Source organism: Sapajus apella, unplaced genomic scaffold (assembly GCF_009761245.1).
Source record: "Sapajus apella isolate SASKATOON/1434 unplaced genomic scaffold, GSC_monkey_1.0 scaffold63, whole genome shotgun sequence".
Classification (NCBI taxonomy): domain Eukaryota; kingdom Metazoa; phylum Chordata; class Mammalia; order Primates; family Cebidae; genus Sapajus; species Sapajus apella.
This window is the reverse complement of record NW_022437003.1, coordinates 9589230-9609441: the sequence shown is the minus strand read 5'-3', so window position 1 is coordinate 9609441 and position 20212 is coordinate 9589230. Positions and strand designations below refer to the sequence as shown.

The window sequence follows — 20212 nt, the reverse complement described above, 5'->3', positions numbered from 1 at the left end:
TGCCCAGCTAATTTTTGTATTTTTAGTAGAGACGGGATTTCACCGTGTTGATCAGGATGGTCTCGATCTCTTGACCTTCTGATCCACCCGCCTTGGCCTCCCAAAGTGCTGGGATTACAGGTGTGAGCCACTGTGCCTGGCCTTGAGCTCTTTTTCACTATAATAATTTTTTTTCATTTTTCTCAGAGTGATGAGAGAATTAGCAGAACATCAATGCATTTAGAAGTGACACCATATTAATCATGCGCTTTTCTCTTTCTGTCATGAGTTCTATATATTTTGGTTTGAAATCAGTCATCAGTGTGATTTTTAGAGATTTACTACATCTTATTCATACCTTTATTTTTTTGCTAGCCTTCTTGCTCAGGTTTCAAATGAATGACTGGAAGTGCCATTTATTTATTGCCTATGGAGGTTAACTTACAATAATGGATGATTGCCGTCCTTTTTCCACTATGCGAGTATTACTTGAAATGAGTATTGTTGATCAAATTTTATTTTCTTTTGTGGAATTAACTCAATAGTCTGTAAGTCCTTAAAAGTGGTTAAGTCTCCTCTTTTTCCCATAGAGATTTGGGAAAGACTGAAAGACTGAATGAAAAACAATAGTCTTGTATTGAAAATATACAAGACTTTTTTTTTCATTGTTTTTCAATACAATGAAAAAAATAGTCTTGTATATTTGAAACATAAGGAAAATTATCTGGATACTCAAACATTAAATTCAAATCAGGGAATGGGGCTGCTATCTTTGTTGTGTTGGTAAACATATTTTATTATTAGCTTGAGAAGGAAATGCCTGGTGTAGTGACTAAGACTGGAATAAGCAAAGAGAACTACTTACTTTTTTGGAGGAGTGAAAGTTTTTGTTAATACAGATTATGAATGTTTGTGAATTGTACATTGGTATGTGTTTTTGGTCATTGGTAACTTACAGAAAAGTATATGTCTGAAGACAAGGAATAGTTTATAGCTCTTTGGACATTTGAACATAGGAGGGCAAGGTGATCCCTTTTCATCTTTCTGAGTGAGTGATGATTCATGATCTCAATTCTTTATTTTACAGTTATTTTACCATTATTACCAATATGTTACTTTAAGTGTAAGGCAGAGAAAACTTTCCATTGCTGACTCAGTGGTTAAAAGCCTAATGGTGTAAGTCCTGTTTTTGCCTAGATAATCAAGAAGATTTATTCCTATGCTTTATAATGATTGTGGTCACTGTACTTAATTTCTTTACTTTCTTTTCTATGATTCCATAGTTTGCGATATTTGTTAATTTCTATGGTGACCCACTTTTAGTTAAGTGAGAATTTCTTTCTAAAACAGGGCTGTCCATTGCCTGTGGTGGCCAATCTTAAGGCAAAGGGTAACATATAACCTCATTTTGTATCTGTTTATTGTGATCACAGGCTATTTGGTGGTTATCACTATTATTATTTTTTGAGACGGAATCTTGCTCTGTTGCCCAAGCTGGACTGCAATGGTGCTTTCTCGGCTCACTGCAACCTCCGCCTCCCGTGTTGAAGTGATTCCCCTGCCTCAGCCTCCCGAGTAGCTGGGATTACAGGTGCCCGCCACCATGCGCAGCTCATTTTTGTATTTTTTAGTGGAGACGGGGTTTCATTATGTTAGTCAGGCTGGTCTTGAACTCGTGACCTCAAGTGATCCATGCTCCATGGCCTCCCAAAGTGCTGGGATTACAGGTGTGAACCACCGCGTCCAGCCCAGTTGGTTATTTTTCAAAATGAGCAATGGTTATGAATTTAAACGACAAAGGATTTTGAGTAAATTCGAAGTTATGGTAGGAATTATAATCCTAATTCATAATTTATAAAGGTAGCCTACAGAATTTTAGTTCTTATTGTGACAAACTGGTAGCAACTGGTTCCTTTTCCTCCACCTGCTTTCTTTTGGAATGTGTGAAGATGTCGTAAGGCCTACATCCTTATAGGCAGCACACCTCAAACATGAACATTCATAGGCATCACCTGGGGATCTTGTTGAAATGTTGCCCATTCTGGGGTTCATTCTTTTTGAGGCAGAGCCTGAGGGTCTGTGTTTCAAATTAGCTCCCAAGTATGCTGATGCTTTGCCTTGAGTAGCAAGGCTGTGGGCAGGAATCCTGCACGGGCAGTGTGGCTGGCCAGAGACTCATTGCCTCACATGCAAGGCCGCTTAATTCCTGGCCCTTCCTCTTTGGGGGTGCTTTTTAAGCCTTAGGACTTGATTCTTTAAAGTCCAGCATTTTTGTTTGTAGGTTTTCTGTACATTTATTGGAAGGACTATTTAATATGCGTGTCACCTCTTTGCCTAGTCAAATAATACCCAATGTGAGAAGGGTTGCCCCTCCTTTGTTATTATTTAAACAGTGTGATGAAAACAATTTGGGAATGCTTAGAATGCTGACCTCAACATTTTGCTTCCAAGAAAAAAACCCAAACTCAGTCTCCATTAGAGAGGGAGAACTAGAGTAGAAGTTTTCAACAGTTGGACAATGGTATTTCAGGTGCAGAGGTTATGGTTTGTATTACTCGTGTTAGATGCCTTCTTTTTAGTTCACCTGGCTGCAAGCTTAATAATAGGTAATCTTGAAACCAGCATTAAACCCAGGGCATAATTTAGTGATTGAGAACACTGGATTGAGATCTCAACAACAGTGATAATTTGTTTACAGTCCAGATGAGGTGGCTTACACCTGTAATCCCAGCACTATGGGAGGCCAAGGCAGGCGGATCATGAGGTCAGGAGATCAAGAACATCCTGGCTAACACAGTGAAATCCTGTCTCTACTAAAAATACAAAAAATTAGCTGGGCATGGAGGCCAAGGTGGGCTGACCACTTGAGGTCAGGAGTTCGAGACCTTGAGTTCAGGAGTTCATAAAACCCTGTCTCTACTAAAAATATGCATGCCTGTAATCCCAGCTGTTCTGGAGGCTGAGTAAGGACAATCACTTGAACCTGAGAGGCGGAGGTTGCTGTGATCCTGGATTGCGCCACTGCACTCCAGCCTGGGCGACAGAGTGAGACTCCATCTCAAAAAAGAAAATTTGTTGAAGCTGTGTGACTCTAGGCACGTTGCTTATGTTCTCTGGGCCTCCATTTCTTCAGCTGAGAGGTAATCACAATCTCAACCCTGATCCGGGTTGCTGTGAGGATTAAAGGAGGTAATAAATATCAAGTGCTGTAAACAGTCCTAGAGTAAGTGCAGGTGGTGGTGGCTACGCCCCCTAATAACCAGCCTTAATAACCAGCTGAGGGCTCAGGGCTCAGGAGCAGGAGCGTGGAGATGAGCTGTCCATCTCGCCACGCAGCCTCGGTTGTCCTGGCCTCCTTTTGCTGCTTTTCCTCCCTGCTGGAGCTGGTGATCCCCCCGCTGCTGTAACGTGGGTAGGTAAACCTGCACTTTTGGTAAAAACTGCAAATGTGAGATTTATTCTTTTTTTTTTTTTTTTTTTTTTTTCTTTTTTGAGATGGAGTTTCACTCTTGTTACTCAGGCTGGAGTGCAGTGGCGTGATCTTGGCTCACCGCAACCTCCGCCTCCCAGGTTCAAGCAATTCTGTCTCAGCCTCCCCAGTAACTGGGACTACAGGCACACGCCACCATGCCCAGCTAATTTTTTTTTTGTATTTTTAGTACAGACAGTGTTTCACCATGTTGACCAGGGTGGTGTTGATCTCTTGACCTCATGATCCACCCGCCTCAGCCTCCGAAAGTGCTGGGAGTATAGGCGTGAGCCACCGGGTAGGGGTTTTCATCTTTTTTTTTAAAGAGGACTCTAAACTCAGAGGATTCTTAGCCTCCAGGCCCCCTCTCCCAGTTCGTCCAAGTTGCAGACACCAGAGAGCAGCCAGCTCATGGTTACAGCCCTTCCTTGAAGCAGCCAGTCTTCAGAAAGCCCTTAACAGACTCCCATATCTAAATGAGTGATGCTTTACTTTTGACCTTTGTAGCGTGGCCTTTCCCCCTCTAACCCTTTAATCATCTTTTTACAAAAATCAATCAACAAATATTTATTGAACGTTTCCTTGTAGGCTTTCAAACCCACCCGTAGACTGTTCTGTGACTCTTAAGGATTTCTGCCTGCATCCAGAGAGAATGCAGTAGCCCTGGCCGGTTTACTTAGTATCTGCTCTCTTAGATTATGAACACTTTCTGTTTTTCCTCAGAGTCCATGGGTGTGTCCAGTGCTGGCAGGGGCACGATCAGGTTGCAAGGTTGTGGGGGTGTATCTTGTCTGCTTGGCGTGGTGCAGGGCAGGGTGGAGCAGCTGTTTCCAGCATGTGTTTCGGTCTTTATGGGCCTTTTCCTTTCAGCTGACTGCTTTTTACAACCAGTTGTGATGGAACATTCAAAACCTGTTTTGGGGTCACCACGACCAAGTTTCCTCTTCTGTCGGATTGGCGGGGGTGGGGGGAGGTGGGGGGTGCCCACTGGGAGCCAGCACAAGTCTGGGTTTTTTTTGGTTGGACAGGGTTTCTGGCCTGCGGTTTCCTGCTGGTAAATGAGCCTGGGCTTGAGGAAGTTGTCAAAGGCCTTTCATCGTTTGAATGTTGGCCGTATAGCTAGTATTGTTGAAGAAAATGTGAAGAAGGATCTTAAGAAATGCCCACTGAAGATTAATGTCAGCTGGTCATCCTGCACGCTCTCCCTCCCTTATGTAGCGCAATGTAGGATTTCTTATTCAGAGAGCAGCTCTGCGTGGGCTTACCCTGGGGGAAGTGGTGCAGGGAGGGTGCTGGCACTGGCTAATTTTGTCACTCCACTGTGGAGAGAGGAAAGACCTCCTGAGCAGCTGAATGCCTTTGGTTGTTGATTTTCATTTTTCACCACGCTAAATTTCATTCTTCTTCCTCCTCCTCCGCTTTTCCTGCAACATAGCTCCGCTTAAAGTTAAAATTGGTTTCATTCTTTGGTGCTGTGTTTCTCTTCTCATTTGCATTTGTGGATGAGTTTAGGTTCAAGCTAGAATGTGGTTCTGATGTGAGTAAAGCATCTCATTTCCCCCTAGCCACAGACTGGTCATTGGGTACTTGGCAGAAGCAGACCCCATTGTTGACTGAAAATAAAGGAGTTCAAAGGTCGTTCAGAGTTCTTGGCCTTGATTTTGTTTTTTATCCACCCTTTCCTGGTCTCCTTGGAGCACCCCTCCAATATCTAATTGTTAACATTCTGTGTGTGAGAGATGTATTATGTATTAACTGTTTAAAGTCCTGTGAATTTCTTGGACAGTGTATTATTAATTTACAAGGGAGTTCACTATCTCTTTAGGGTATTTGTGTTATATGCATTGTCTTAAACCTTAATATATTATTCTGAACTTTGTAAGGAAAGAATTTTCTACTGTTCATCTGTGGTTTTGGTTACAGTTTTCAAAATGCAAAGATGAATTCCAGTTCCATTTCTGGAGGCCCACTTATGGGAGCAAGTCTTTCTAAACGTCAGAGTTTTAGAAGCTCTACCAGCAATTCTGGAGGCATACAGTTTTTCTGGGTTTCTGTTGGCCAGTAACATCAACTTTTTGTACTTTGAGATCACAATTGGCAGATGCCCTAAGTGCGTCACAGTTTGGTTGTTACATTTGAGGGCGACAATCTCCTTTGGTGTCGAGTTTATCATCCCCAGCAGCAGAAACAACAAAAACTCAGGAACTCCTTCCCGCTAGCAGCGAGCCAGCCAGCCTCTTTTCTCATTAACAACATAGCCATATTTCATTTATTTATGCTATTTATTTAGTCCGCATTCTAGGGAAAGGGGAAAAATGCCCTTGTCTTTAAACTTATTTTCAGGTACTTAAAAAACTTTTGTTTTCACAAACTAAACACACCCATTTAACCAGCATCTAGGGAACCCTAGAAACAGTCTTCAATACCATAGCTGAGTTTTTTTTTTTTTTTTTTTTTTTTAACCTTTAAACAGATGTGGGAAGACTTTTCACAAAAGGGGGAACCAGTGCAAGGAACCTAGGAATAAAAACACAAGGGGCAAGTAGAGTGGAGAAAGATGGAAGGTTGGGGAAATGGGCAGCCTATTTTTTTTTTTTTTTTTTTTCCTGACCATACCCGTGTACAGCTAGTGCTCGACTTAGGACCACGGTCGGGACCGCGAACTGGTCGTAACACGATTTGGTCGTAAGTTGAGTAGGCTATATGTACAGTTGAAATGGTGCACGCGGAGATGGTAGTGCTGCCAGAAGCTGGTCTGCACTGTTGTACGCCCAGCTGGGCAACGTTTGCGTTGCCAGATGCAGAGCAGTCGTGGCTAGCGATTGTGGTCGTAAAGCCGAATGGTCGTAAGTTGCATAGGTGGTAAGTCGATCAATACCTGTACTTTGAAGGTGTGTGTGTGTATAAACACATACATACATATACACGCTTATTTTAAAAGTTTAGGCCGGGCGCGGTGGCTCACACCTGTCATCTCAGCACTTTGGGAGGCCGAGACAGGTGGATTACCAGGTCAGGAGTTTGAGATCAGCCTGGCCAACATAGTGAAACCCCATCTCTACTAACCATACAAAAAAAAAAAACAATTAGCCAGGTGTGCTGGCGGGCACCTGTAGTCCCTGCTACTCCGGAGGCTAAGGCAGGAGAATCACCTGAACCCAGGAGGCAGAGGTTGCAGTGAGCCGAGATCATGCCACTGCACTCCAGTCTGGGTGACAGAGTGAGACTCTTGAGCCAGAGTCTTGGTTTTTGTTCTTGGTACACTGCACTTTTAGTACACTGCAATTAATGTTCATGTTCAAACTTTAAAATTCTTTTTTTTTTTTTTTTTTTTGAGACACCCAGGCTGGAGTGCAATGACGCGATCTTGGCTCACCGCAACCTCCGCCTCCTGGGTTCAGGCAATTCTCCTGCCTCAGCCTCCTGAGTAGCTGGGATTACAGGCACGCGCCACCATGCCCAGCTAATTTTTTGTATTTTTAGTAGAGATGGGGTTTCACCATGTTGACCAGGATGGTCTCGATCTCTTGACCTCGTGATCCACCCGCCTCGGCCTCCCATAGTGCTGGGATTATAGGCGTGAGCCACCACGCCCGGCAAACTTTAAAATTCTTTGGACCTTTGCTTTCAGGAAAGCTTTGTGATTCTTCTCCCCCAGCAGAAAATGTGATTTACCTGCCTCATTTTTGGTATTTTTCTTTTATTGTGATGTTCCTCTATCAAAAACTTTGTAGTATGTGGGGAGAAATGTTGTGTATTTCTGTGTTTCAGCTACTAGGTTCTCCCTTTAATTATGTGATTAATTTCAGATTTATTACTAGGAGCTCATGAGAAATACGTTCATTGCCTAGATTTCTTAGGACAGCAGAGACTGGTTTCACCTAATTTGCAGAGTTCATTATCATGCATAATTCTTCGGGTTCAAGAAATTCAGACTCCCAGCCAGTGTAGCTTAAAACTTGATAATTTTCTCAGGAGCCAGTCAGGTGTCACCTAAAACAAGTGCTTGATAAGCTGTAGACCCTGGCATGATTTGGTCCTGCTCAAAACTTCTGAGTTTCCATTCTAATCTTGATGTACGGAATGGTTGGTAACAGTTGTTCCTTCTTAAATTTTTCTAGGTTTCTGAAGGGGTGCAGGGAATACCCCTGCCCCTTCCTAATTTCCGTTAGCAGATTCTGGTCTCCTTCCTTAATCCTTTACCTCTTTTCTCATTAATTATACTAGTGAATTTTGTTTTATTCCTTTGTGCTAAGTTGGAAACCCAAGTCCCATTTTAAATATTCCTATAATGGAGTGCATTCTAGGTTTTACACTGCAGGTTTATAAATGAACTTTTAGAAGGTGGGCGATTTGAAAGTGATTCTCAAGTGGAAATAGAAGCTAGCAAGGCCAGATTCAAAGGCGGTCTGGACCTGGAGCCTCATTTGATGTCACCAAGGACTTGATGTTGGTGCTGTTTGTCTTTTCCCTAAACTCAGCCGCTCTAAAGATAATGGCTTTTCACAGAAGCCTAAATGTAATGCTTTCTTCATTTCCTTACTTCCCTTTACAGTCTTGAAGTGTCTTTTAGAAACATACTCCATTTGCATATAAACGTTGATAGAAATCCAGAGAGAGAGAGTCCTGTTTTCTCCCCTGTGGTTACATAGTGACAGTTGATCTACCGAATACCTTCCTTCCTTAAAAACAATGAGATTAGGTAATTACAGCAAATGTGGTCATTAGCCTCATCTGTTCTTATTATCTTATTATGTATTTGTTACTGTGAGAGCCAGAAGCTCTGAGGATAAACCAGACTCTCCATATTTTAAAAAGACAGGAATTGTCCGCAGTAAAAACATGTTACTTACCATGGTCACTGATGGAATCCACAATTTGATCTGCCATGACTTTTGCTTATTGGTGAAATTGGTTTTCTAAAATTTGGTGAACAGTAAATAGTCTGTGTGCTTGGATAGTACTTAAGCTAATATAGGAAAGTTTAATCGTGGCTTTTCTCCAGTTGAATTTGAAAGAGTGCAGTGGGGAAGTCCCCTGCAGGGTGGAAATAGTAGTAGTTGAACATGAGTGACCTTTTTGGTTGACTGACTGCCCTTCCTGTGAAGCTGCCCCAATATCTTTACCCTGTCAGGATTACTTCCTGCCTCAGCCTGAATAGTTTAAGGAGCTGCAAGATTGATGTTGGATATCTCTTTGGGAAAATTCCATTCTGTTGAACTTAACTAACAGAATACTTCTTTCCATTTCTTTCAGTGTGTTCCAGTTTTGACCTCAGAAGGAACTAAGCAATATTTCTCACCCAACAGACTGATTGTTCATCTTCTCTGGGCTTAACAATCCTGTGTTCCCTCAGTCATTTCTTTTAGGAAGGTTTCAGGTGCCTCATTATTCTATAGTGTCCTTAAAAACTGACATCCCATGTTTTAAGCATCTGGTATGCAGTAGAAGTAGTGTGATATTTTGCATCCGTTTCACTCAGCCACCCTGCTTTTAGGAATTTGGCCACAAGGATGTATAATAAGTATTTTACTGTGTATACCAGTGAAAAATTGAAACCATTGGGGGATTGGTTAAATTATGGAACATCTGTTCTGTGCAGTCATTAAAATGATATGGTAGCAAGAATGTTGACTGACATAAAGTAGTAAGTGAAAAAAGCAAGTGAGAAAACAGTATGTACAGTTTAATTTTTTTGTTTTATCTTGGTAAATAATTTTAGTAAATATATGTACACATGTTATCTATAAAGCATACATAAATATATACACGTGTGTGTGTGTGTATATATGTATGTATGCTTTGACAAATGAAGTGGTGGTGTAGGCACAGGTGGGAGGGGCAACTAATCCACAGTGAGGGGTGAAAGCAGACTTGAAGGAGAGGGATTAGCCAGGTGCAGATGAGATTGGTGAGCAGTGTGTTCCACAGTGAAAGTGGAAGGCCCAGAGATGAGAAGTGGCATGAAAGAGGGATGGATGCTCAGGAAATAAGGCTTATCTATATTTTCTGCAGGAAATGTGTATTGCTCTGCAATAAACAAACAAACAAAAAAGGTACCTAGAAAGCCCCCTGTTATGAAGAAGAAACTCAGGGACCCAGCAGGAAAAGAGAATGCTCTGTTGGTTTAAGGCTGTGGATTTTGGACTCTTAATGAGATTAAGGCCAGGGAGGCTTTCCCAGGTTGGCTGGATGGGCTGGGGCTGGGTGTCTCTGATGAAGCAGATGAATTCCAGATAGGTAATTTAATTTTCAGAGGTGCTGCACAAATGCCTTTGCCTCCTGCTACTGGTTAGAGCAAAAACAAGCATGTGATTTATGTAAAAATACATGAATATTAGTTTTTATCAAAACTCTGCAGAAGAAACAGTATAAAAAATGATGCTTCCTGCATAGCCTCTTCGTGGAATAAAATTAAGAAAATCAGTATTCTTTACAAATGACTAGTCACAGTGAAACTGGTCTGTTGAACCTACCCTTTGTAGATAGCATTAATAGATGACCCTGTCCCACATTACTCTAAGCAAAACAAAGGATGATTTACATAGGAAAATGCCAGCTGAATTAAACAAGGATGGCCCTGGACTCTGCTGCAGGGATTCTTAAGATGGCACAAGCTGGGCTATGAATGCCTTGGCCTCCTCCCTTCTGTTTCTGGGCTGTGTTCCCCTCTGCATTTCTTACTGGGTAGTCCTGGAGGGAAGGGAATGCCCTCTCCTACATAAGCTTCTGCAGGTGCAGAGATGGAATGGACCTAAGTGTTTTGAGATCTTCCAGGAGATGGGATTTCAGTCTGCAGAGTACCTATCCCCCTTGGCTATGGGGTGGCCCAGTTCTGGAAGTTGAGATTTAGACCAAGATTATTGTCTTGAAATCTTGGATATGACTTCTGCCAGGATGACTTGTAAATAATTTTGTGCCAGAAACTGAGCTGACTTTGGTCTTGGGCTGCAGGCTGATTCCAACTCTGGAAATTCGTTCTAATTTTCTGTACCCTGTTCATACTCTGAGTTGTCTTCTCACGGCTGCCTGCCCAGCCCCTTTGTGGGAATGGGAACACTCATAGAGTGAATATGAGGACTTCACATCCTTTGGGATGTGGGTATTTTGGTTCCAAGGCTAGCATGCATATTTTCAGTGACACAGTTGCTATAATAGTTCTATAACAAGCTGTTCGTCTCGGAGACCTTTCTGCGTGGCGGATCAGTGGGGCTTGTGACCGTAGGGGTTGGAATTTTAGAGGAGTCCTGTCATCCTCGCCCCTAATCCAGCAACTCCCTGGCAGTGCCCATCACCAGCCTCACATCTCCTTGTGCCAGTCATGAGCGTGGTGAGCCTATCTGGTACACTTACACATTAGAAAAAGTCTGAAGTCTTGTGAGCAAACCTTTTCTCCCCCTTTGGTGAATATTAGATCTGCAGTTCTGCACTACACAAAAGCAATTCCTTAACACAAGCTACAGATGGCAGTCTGATTCGGCTTGCAGAAAAGGTGACTTTTGGGTTATTTTTCTTTTAATATTTTTCTGAAAATTTTATTTTCCTCTTAATACCCTAAGCCCTGAAAGGGAGTTTGTATTGTAAAATATTTTTTAATAAGTCACTTTTAACCACATGAAACTTGGGGAAGATTTCCACATTTGGACCGGGTCCCTGTATTGTATTGCCAGAGGCATGGCTTTTGGCATTAACTTTTATTTAGTTTGGATGGCTATTTTCTGGAGAAATCAATTTAACCTAACAACTTTTCAGAGCTCATTCTACATATGCACCCCTACTGTTCTGGATTAAAAAAACCCGAAAACACTTGTACGTCAGTTTGGATTTTTAAAAAACCAATCTTATTGAAGTAAAATTTACACATGCAACCGTTTCACGTGTACGCTGTGATAACTTATGATAACTGCACACACCTGGGTAATACCATCACATCAAGCTGTGCAGCTCCTGTCACCTAAGAAAACTCCCTTGTGCTCTTGCCCTGAGCCCCCATGACAACACCGGCCTGCTTTCTCGCGCTGAAGATCAGCATTTCCTGTTGTAGGTGCCATGTAGATGGAAACACGTCTGTATCTACATCCCTTTGCTTTGCTTTGAGATTCATCCAGGCTGTGGGTATCGTTTGTTCCTTCCTGCTGTGGTTCAGTAGTCTCTTTTCTGTCTTTCCGTGCTCTTCTTGTGACTTGCTCATTGTCTCTGTTTCTCTTTTTCTTCCCTGTAAGGCTGGCCTGGTCCATCTGTTATTCCCTGTTGTCTTTTTCTCAAGTGGACATTAAAACTACCTTCTCTTTTACACACACTGAAATAACCTAATAACTGAGAGATGATCCGGCCAGATTCTGCCCTTACCGTTACTCCTCACCACCCCGTTAGAGGACAAAAGAAGCAAACATACTGATAGACCCAGGCCTTGTTGTTCAGACAAAATGCCGGTGTTCTCTGTCCAGCATCTTAACCATCAACCAAGCTACGGCCTCCAGTTTCAGAATAGTGCCTTCAGTAAAGTCTATGGAGTTTTCGGTTTATGTTGATCATTTTTAAACAATCTTCTTAGAAAAGAATTCAATGCTATTAATGGATTGCTGCAGAAGCCCTTTTGTACATTACAGAGTTAAGCAGTGGGCACTTCTCCTCTGCTTCCTGATCTCCTTATGATGGTTAGAAAGAATATGCTGACTTAGAATAGCAAGGAGCTGTGGTACCCCAAAGAAACAGAAAAATCTCGAATACTTTACAGCAGTCAGTTGTCATGTATGAGAGTCCCATTCTATTTGCTGTGTGTGCCTGAGTGTGTGCACTGTAATATCTCGTTTTTAGCTATATGAAGAAGGAGGGACATGGTCTTGCATTTGTGCGTCTTCAGTGGTGACTTCCCATTTATTGGTGAAGGGTGCCAGCTTTTCTGGGAAGTCTGCTGCCAATGCTGAGCTGAGCCAGGGTAGCTGTGTTCACCTCTAAGCGGGCAGGGTGTTGGTGCCGCAGCAGCATGCTGTCCTTGTGAGCACTGTGGAATTTGCAGCATGCCGTACAGACTCAGAAATAGTGTATTTTTCTTGTGGCATTAGTTGACTTGCAAATCTGGAAAAGAACAGGAAGTCTTGGTGGAAACACTCTCTCACTGATGCTACAGAAACTTGTCGACTTAACTGCATTTTAACAACCAATTATTAGAAAATGAGTTTCTTCTCACTTGGGGAGATTTTTTCTGATCTTAAATATGTTTGTCATCTAAACCTCTTGTCCTAGTGCCAGGGAATCCCTGCCCTGGGCCTAGGAGAGTAGAGGTTGGTAATTATCTTTGGCCTGTCTCTCCCCAAATATCCTCTGCTGGCCCATGCTGCCCAGAAGCCCTCTTGGAGATGCTGCTTTTGTTTTTCTCTCTTCATTTGGGGAGAAAACACTGCATCTGGACCCAAGGCCCAAGTGTCCTGAGATGAGTCCTTCTAATTCTGGGTTGCCATGAATTGAGTGCTGCTGTTCATAGATGAGGTCAAGGGGTGGCCTTAAGGTGCTCAGGTGGTGACTGGAAGAGACTGTTTTCAAATTAGTCTTGATCCACTCTGCAGGTTGCTATGGCTCCCCACATGGCTCACGTTTCCCCCACTCCTGTGCTCTCCTGCTCTGATTTCTATCAGATTACCCATTCATTTATAACATTTGCCACTAATTCAGATACCTTATATGTTTACATGATTTTGGTTTTCTCTGCTAGAATATAAAGTAATAATGATTAAAAAACACAGAAGAACCAAAATCTTTTTTTTTTTCTTGAGGTGAATCTTCTGGCTCATAAATTTCCCTCAAGCACCTGGAACAGTGCCTGGCATGTGGTTGAAAGAATGAATAATAAGTAAATAACATTTTGAAATTACTGTCATTCAAATTGTGACTTGTGGTGGCTTTGTTTTAATAAATGACATTGGGAGCTACTTACAAATCATACATTAGACATAGTTCAATCACAGTTTGGTGCTTGTGTGTAGAAGGAGACAGAACCCCGGAGATGCAGCTGAGGCCTCTTGAGTGAGAGGAGAGAGGAAGTTTGGATTGGTACAGTATCACAGACAACCCCTGGTACATAGATGCCAGAGGTGGACCTTGTAAGTTGGGGAAGATTTGGGGACTATACGAATGGACAGTAATAATTAGTGAATTATTATACATTGCTTTCATTACTCTCGGTTTCCTGACTGCTTGGTTTAAACCAAAAAATATGCACATACTTTGCCTGGTGTGTTTGATCGGGCTTGCCGCTATAGAAAAGCCTTTTAGAGGAAATAGAAGAATGATCCTTTCAGCAGCATATGTGTTTACATTGGAACAATGCAGGGAAGATTAGCATGGCCTGTATGCAAGGATGACACGGAAATTTGTGAAGCATTCCATATTTTTATTTGTTGGAAAATCAGATTTGGATTATGCAATTTCAAGGAATATATAGCATCTTCAGCAATAAGTTTTGAATTTGCCTTAGACATATTTTTTACATAATACCTATATTAAAAAAAGAGCAGCATGCTTGTCTAAAAATTGAATTGATTCTGCCAGAAAGAAGAGTTTAGATGTGCTTTTATTGCACACAACTTCCTTCAGATGCCAGGTAGTAGGCAGTCTACAGGGCTAGGGATGATGAGAGAGAGAGAGAGAGAGAGAGAGAGAGAGAGAGCTGTGTCCCTTTAGAATGCTGTTTGAACCCATTTGTATAGCAAGGTTGATGCCCACCTGTGCCACCTGGTTTTCCAAGATTGTAGGAATGATTATGTGACCTGTTGCCTTGTCTTGGAGAGCTCTAGACTCTCTCATGTAGCTTTGATCTTTAATGTGGGAATCACAGAGCACTTAGTAAACCATAGGGTCAAGTGTGTAGTCTGCCATTTTAACTCAGAAAGGAGTAGTCGCGTATCTAGAGTGTGACCTTAATAATTGAGATTAGATATGGTCAAATAAGTGAAGTATCTTCAGCTGCTTCAAGTCACTTTTAGGCTGCAAATCCCCAGATATTGTGGTTGTCCTGAATTACTGAAATAGGTAAGTGTTGTTTCGCCCAGTTCTGTCTTAAATTTTTTCAATTTGAGAGTTTCATTAAAATTGTTAGTGGAACTGGGGAAGTGCATTAATGAAGGAAGCAAATCCTGGAGTGTGTGCTACCTGGGCCCAGTGTGCCGTCCACACATTTAGTGTGGTCATTACTGACTTCAGAAATAAGTTTCCTAGGGCTTCTAAATTTGTTTTGTTTTTGTTTTTTTGAGACGGAGTTTCACTCATGTTACCCAGGCTGGAGTGCAATGGCACGATCTCGGCTCACCGCAACCTCCGCCTCCCGGGTTCAGGCAATTCTCCTGCCTCAGCCTCCTGAGCAGCTGGGATTACAGGCACGCACCACCATGCCCAGCTAATTTTTTGTAGCTTTAGTAGAGACGGGGTTTCACCGTGTTGACCAGGATGGTCTCGATCTCTTGACCTTGTGATCCACCCGCCTCGGCCTCCCAAAGTGCTGGGATTACAGGCTTGAGCCACCGCGCCCGGCTGGGCTTCTAAATTTATGAAAGAAGTAAGTGATGACTTCAGAATTATTTCTATCTTCAGATTGATTCCCAGCGACTGAGGGCGTAAACTGGGACCAGGATTAGAACACAGTTTACATGAGTCCTACTTCCTGTTTCATCCCACAAATGTTACCTTAAGTATTTTCTCAACTAATACGGAAAGTACCACTGAAGTGGGACTTGATTGGGTTTTGATTCTAATAAGGGATCTGCTTGCTTGAAAACATATGTCAAATACAGATTCTATGCTGCTTTTTTTTTTTTTTTTTTTTTTTTTTGAGATGGAGCCTCAGCCTGTTTCTCAGGCTGGAGAGTGTAGTGGCACTATTTCAGCTCACTGCAACCTCTGCCTCCCGGGTTCAAGCGATTCTCCTGCCTCAGCCTCCAGAACAGCTGGGAAAACAGGTACGCATATTTTTTAGTAGAGACGGGGTTTTATGAACTCCTGAACTCAAGGTCTCAAACCCCTGACCTTAAGTGGTCTTTCCACCTTGGCCTCCCAAAGTGCTGGGATTATAGGTGTGAGCCACCACGCCGGGCCAGGCCAGATTCTGTGCGTCTATCTCAGATTCAGTTGCTACCCTGAAGAGGATGCCAGTTAGGAGTGTTTCATAATGAAGATTATGTCTTTAATCATTGTGAGATTTGTTGCTGAGGACAGTAGTTCTTATGCTAGAAGTGAAGACATTTTGCCAATAATAGTGGCAGTCTTTTCCATAAACTGGGGAGCTACATTTATTCCCCCTTTTCAAGTGATATGAAATGACAGAATACCAGGTATTTTGGTGTTCATTGTGGATGGAAGCCAGTTGGGTTGGGAGCAGGGTGGAGAGAAACTCAGGAGTGAGCTATTTATCTGTCTAGTTAACTTTTGGAATGTCACCATTCTCTTTAAGGAGTCTGTCAGTTATTGTGTTTCTTTCTTTCTTTCTCTCTCTCTGTTTTGTTTCTTTTTTTTGGGTGGTGGATAGGGGTTCTCGGCTCTGTCACCCAGACAGGAGTACAGTGATACGATCTTGGCTCACTGCAATCTCTGCCTCCCAGGTTCAAGTGATAATCCTGCCTCAGCCTCCCGGGTTTCTGGAATTACAGTCGCTCACCACCACGCTCAGCTAATGTTTATATTTTTAGTAGAGATGGGGTTTCACCATGTTGACAAGGCTGGTCTTGAACCCTTGACCTCAAATGATCCTTCTGCCTCGGTCCCCCAAAGTGCTGGGATTACAGATGTCAGCCACCGCACCTGGCCCACAGCTATTGTTTTTAACAGAGCTTTGAAAGCAAAATGAATTGGTTAAGAGGATGGCTACCCAGACACGCTGGGTTTGAATCTCAGCTCTCTGTGGAAGACCACGTGCAAGTCATTTAGCAAGGCTGTGCCACAGGTTGCTTGTGTAAAATGGGGATAATAGTACTTTTGTTTTAGAGTTGCTCTTGGGTTTCAGCGAGTATGTGTTTGGTCTAGAATGAATCTCTTGTAGACAGTTGTGAGTATTATGGGTTGTGTTTTGTGTGTTTCTTGTCTTATCAGTTATTTATAATTAGAAACGGTACTTTGTTGCATGTACTTAATTTGATTTTTATCAATTTAGCAATAGAATTTTTTTCTTCAGAAATAATTTCTTCCTGTCCTTCTGTGAAATCCCCTTGAGAAAGGGGTAAGAACCAGCTCTGAGGACCAGTTGAAAAATAATTGATCTGAAACATAACAGACACTGTCAACATGTCAGTTTTTTCCGTTTTGCAGGAAAATGCAGGTCTCATTTAGGATAATAGTTTGATTTCCCAAGATGGATATGGTTTTGAGTAACTGAGAGTCATTTAAAAGTGATACGTAGGTTTGCAGGTAGAAATATACTTTTGTTTGAAATCTGGGGTATTTGGTAAACATTGTGGTAAGAGTAATTTCCCTCAAAACTCCCTAGGAAATTTTTACCTTTGACTTCAGTAAAGCTGGAGTTTTGCCTCTTGAAGTTAAAGTGAGGTCGAACCTGAGTGCTTATGATGTAACTGATGGGTCCATAATCTACCGCCAGAAGGTGCCCTCCATGTCTTGGAGATGCTTGTTCTGAAATGTCTTCTTGGGGTTTAGTTGGAGTTTCTCTTGCTGAGAATTTCAAATCTCAGAAAATACCATGGCTGCCCTTGTATTTGTTTTAGCTGCACACCCTTCATCTTCAGGGTGGATCCACCCTTGGGTGGCGTTGCACGCAGCTGGAGTATGGAGAGCCGATTGAGGGCTGAGTTGGAAGACGCTGATCCCTTCAGGGTTTGTTTTTTTAACACCAGACCTGCTCCCATAAAACTGGTGTATTTAGGCCTGCTGTCTTCTGCCGTGCTTGTTGCTGGCCAGCAGTGCCTGCAAGTTCCAGCAGATGAGTTGAGGACAGACAGGTAGGTTAGTCTGTTTGCTCTGGCGCTGGGGTTCACTGAAGTTGCTGGATTTGAGTTTGTTCCAGATTAGTGAATATGTCAGCTGTGAGAATAAGAATGATTAAACAAATAGGACTTCTGCCTTTGTATTTAAACTTCAAAGAGAAAGCTGAACTCCAAGGCCCAGCTGGAGGACACGTGGATCCAGCCAGGATATTACATGTAGGCGATTGGAGGAGGACAGGGAGACAGCAGGGGAGGTGCAGGGGGATGAGGCACATAGTTGTCTACATGAAACAGGCAGGACTTTGTTTTCGGGCACCTGGAATGCTCTCTACGTCCAGCAAGAACTTCCAGGTTTGTTGTTTTGCTTTGGTGACGGTGGTTACTGCCACCTGGAGCAAAGCTACCTTTGTAGCCCACAACCGCACCGTTTCTGGTAGTGAGCAGGCTGGGAACCACAGGCTCTTGTTCTGATATTCGATGGAGGCACCCCCCTCCTTTTTCCTTGCAAGGCATCTCAGGATTGTCATTTGAGGCATGCCGGATTCACGGGTGTGACTGTCAGGACTGGCTTGTCTCATTAAAAAACATTTTTTGGATCAGAAACAATGAGGGGTGGGAAAGGCAACAAAAGCCTTTGGAGATTCCTGGATTGCTCAGGATGTTATAAACCGTAAGTGCCTCTTTTGATCTTGGAGGGTGGTGTGGGGTAGGCGAGAAAGGGGGTGGTGGTTATTGGGAAGAGCCAGACAACCATAATGGCTTGTCCAAAGGCTGCTGTGAATCCCAGTGGCAAAGAGCTCTGTACTTCCCGCTAATTTGGATTTTCTTTACTGCGGCTGGCTTTATTAAAAGGGCATAAGGAAGCAGCCTAGACTTCAGTCCAATAAGTTTTCTAGGGTAACAGATGAAAAATAAAATTGTACCCTTTGTAGTTACAGAGAAAGTAAGTAGGATGGCTAGCTTTTATGGCTTATTTACTTTCTTGCGGGAGAGAGGATGCTGTCTGTCTGTCTCTCATATGTATATTTCATGCTTGGAATGCTGTAAATTATCAAAGAGATTCATTAGACAAGCACAGATGTTTCATTCTGTGTTGAAACATGGCAAGGCTTGAAGTTGGTGGACCAATGAGAAGCTGTGCTGCCTTGAACAATAATTTTAAAAGGATGGCTTTGACAGTTTTTCTTCACTCTGGTTCTCCAGTGGCCATTTTGTATCTGAGTGACATGGAATGGAATTTCTGTTTCTTTTTGTGTTTTTTTTTTTTGTTTGTTTTTTTTTTTTTTTTTTTTGTTTTTTTTTTTTTTTTTTTTGTGGGGGGGGAACAGTCTCCCTCAAGCCAGTTGCCCATGCTGGAGTGTAGTGGCGTGATCTCAGCTCACGACAACCCCTGCCTCCTGTGTTCAAGTGATTCTTGTGCCTCAATCTCCTGAGTAGCTGGGACCACAAGTTTACACCACTGTGCCTTGCCAGATTGTGTGTGTGTGTGTGTGTGTGTGTGTGTGTGTGTATGTGTTTTAGTAGAGATGGGGTTTTACCATGTTGGTCAGGTTGGTCTTGAAATCCTGGCTTCAAGTTATCCACCTGCTTCAGCCTCTGGAAGTGCTTGGATTACAGGCGTCAGCCACTGTATGCGGCCTGTCCCTTGTTTCTGGAACAAAATTAGGAAATGAGATCTGTGCTTGAGGGAGAAGCAGGAAAAATGTAACCTGAGGGTGGCCCTTTGTGTTTATATGATGAAAAACTACCTAATCAATGGTTGCAGATTATGTAAATAAAAAAATAGTGGTGGGTACTTCTTAAATTATGCAAATTTGATGCAGTCATCAAGGCTTCTTGCTTCACTGCATCATTTAGCTTTTGATTTCAGAGAAGTTCTCGACTCTTTGCTTGTTTGTACTGGAGCTAAGCACTGAGATATTTCATTCATACCCTTATTAGGGAGTGTATCTATGTAAATACAAGTAATCTTAAGTAGACAAGATTATATTAGTAGAACCTGGTTACTTGCAGCTTGTCAATTTCTTCTATTGTTTTACTAGTATGTTTCAAATATTTAGCATGGTGAGCTGAATAGCTTCTGATCTCTGCAAATCGGTATCCAACGAAGGCTGACTAGAAGGGACTGGTTATTATGGAAGCTTGTGAAGAGAATGGGAAATATGTTACTGTGTTAATGTCCTCTATAATTCCAGTGACTTAGCATTCAGTTAAGACACAGGTAAGGTGTTGGTTATAAGCCAGTAATTCAAGTTAGATTAACTCTGTTTCTTTTCCATCATAACTAGTTGAGAGGAGGAAGAGTTTAAATTTAATTAGATAGTTCATAGAATGTAAGTGTGGGAATAGAAAAATGTATTTAAGAAATTCAGTGATTGTACTTTACACAAATTAGAGTGGATTGGTAGCTTTGGGGGACTCTGTCATATAAGTGGGTTGAAGTAGAAGGTGAAATGATGACTGTTCATTATCAAAAGCATACATAAATTTGATTTGTAGGTTATTCTGAAACCTAATATACTTTAAATTCACCTGATATTCATTAAAATTACAAAGAAGATGAACCTTTATAGCTAATGACACAAATGTTTTCTTCTTATCTAATCAGGAATCCTTCTTTAGTAGCTAGATTAGATGTTACTCAGAAAGGGTAATATAAGAAATAATCACTCACTATGTTTCATTTGTGGAGTTAACCATATGGTCTCTAATTTACATACATTGCATATGAAAATAAAACCAATAAAGAGCAATAGCCAGGGCCATGCAAGAATGTGTTCGTGTTCCCTCCCTCTCCCTCCCTCTCCCTCCCTCTCCCTCCCTCTCCCTCCCTCTCCCT

The 20212-nt window shown here is 42.2% G+C and overlaps 1 protein-coding gene and 1 non-coding gene across 5 annotated transcripts in view; both read left to right on the top strand.

Moving 5' to 3' along the window:
* The window catches only part of JARID2 (jumonji and AT-rich interaction domain containing 2), a 283238-nt gene that overhangs the window by 58697 nt on the left and 204329 nt on the right, over positions 1-20212 (top strand). The gene's annotated exons all lie outside the window — the stretch shown is intronic.
* On the top strand, positions 13737-13840 carry LOC116529860. Its single transcript, XR_004259710.1, has one exon. It is a non-coding gene; the product is annotated as a U6 spliceosomal RNA (small nuclear RNA).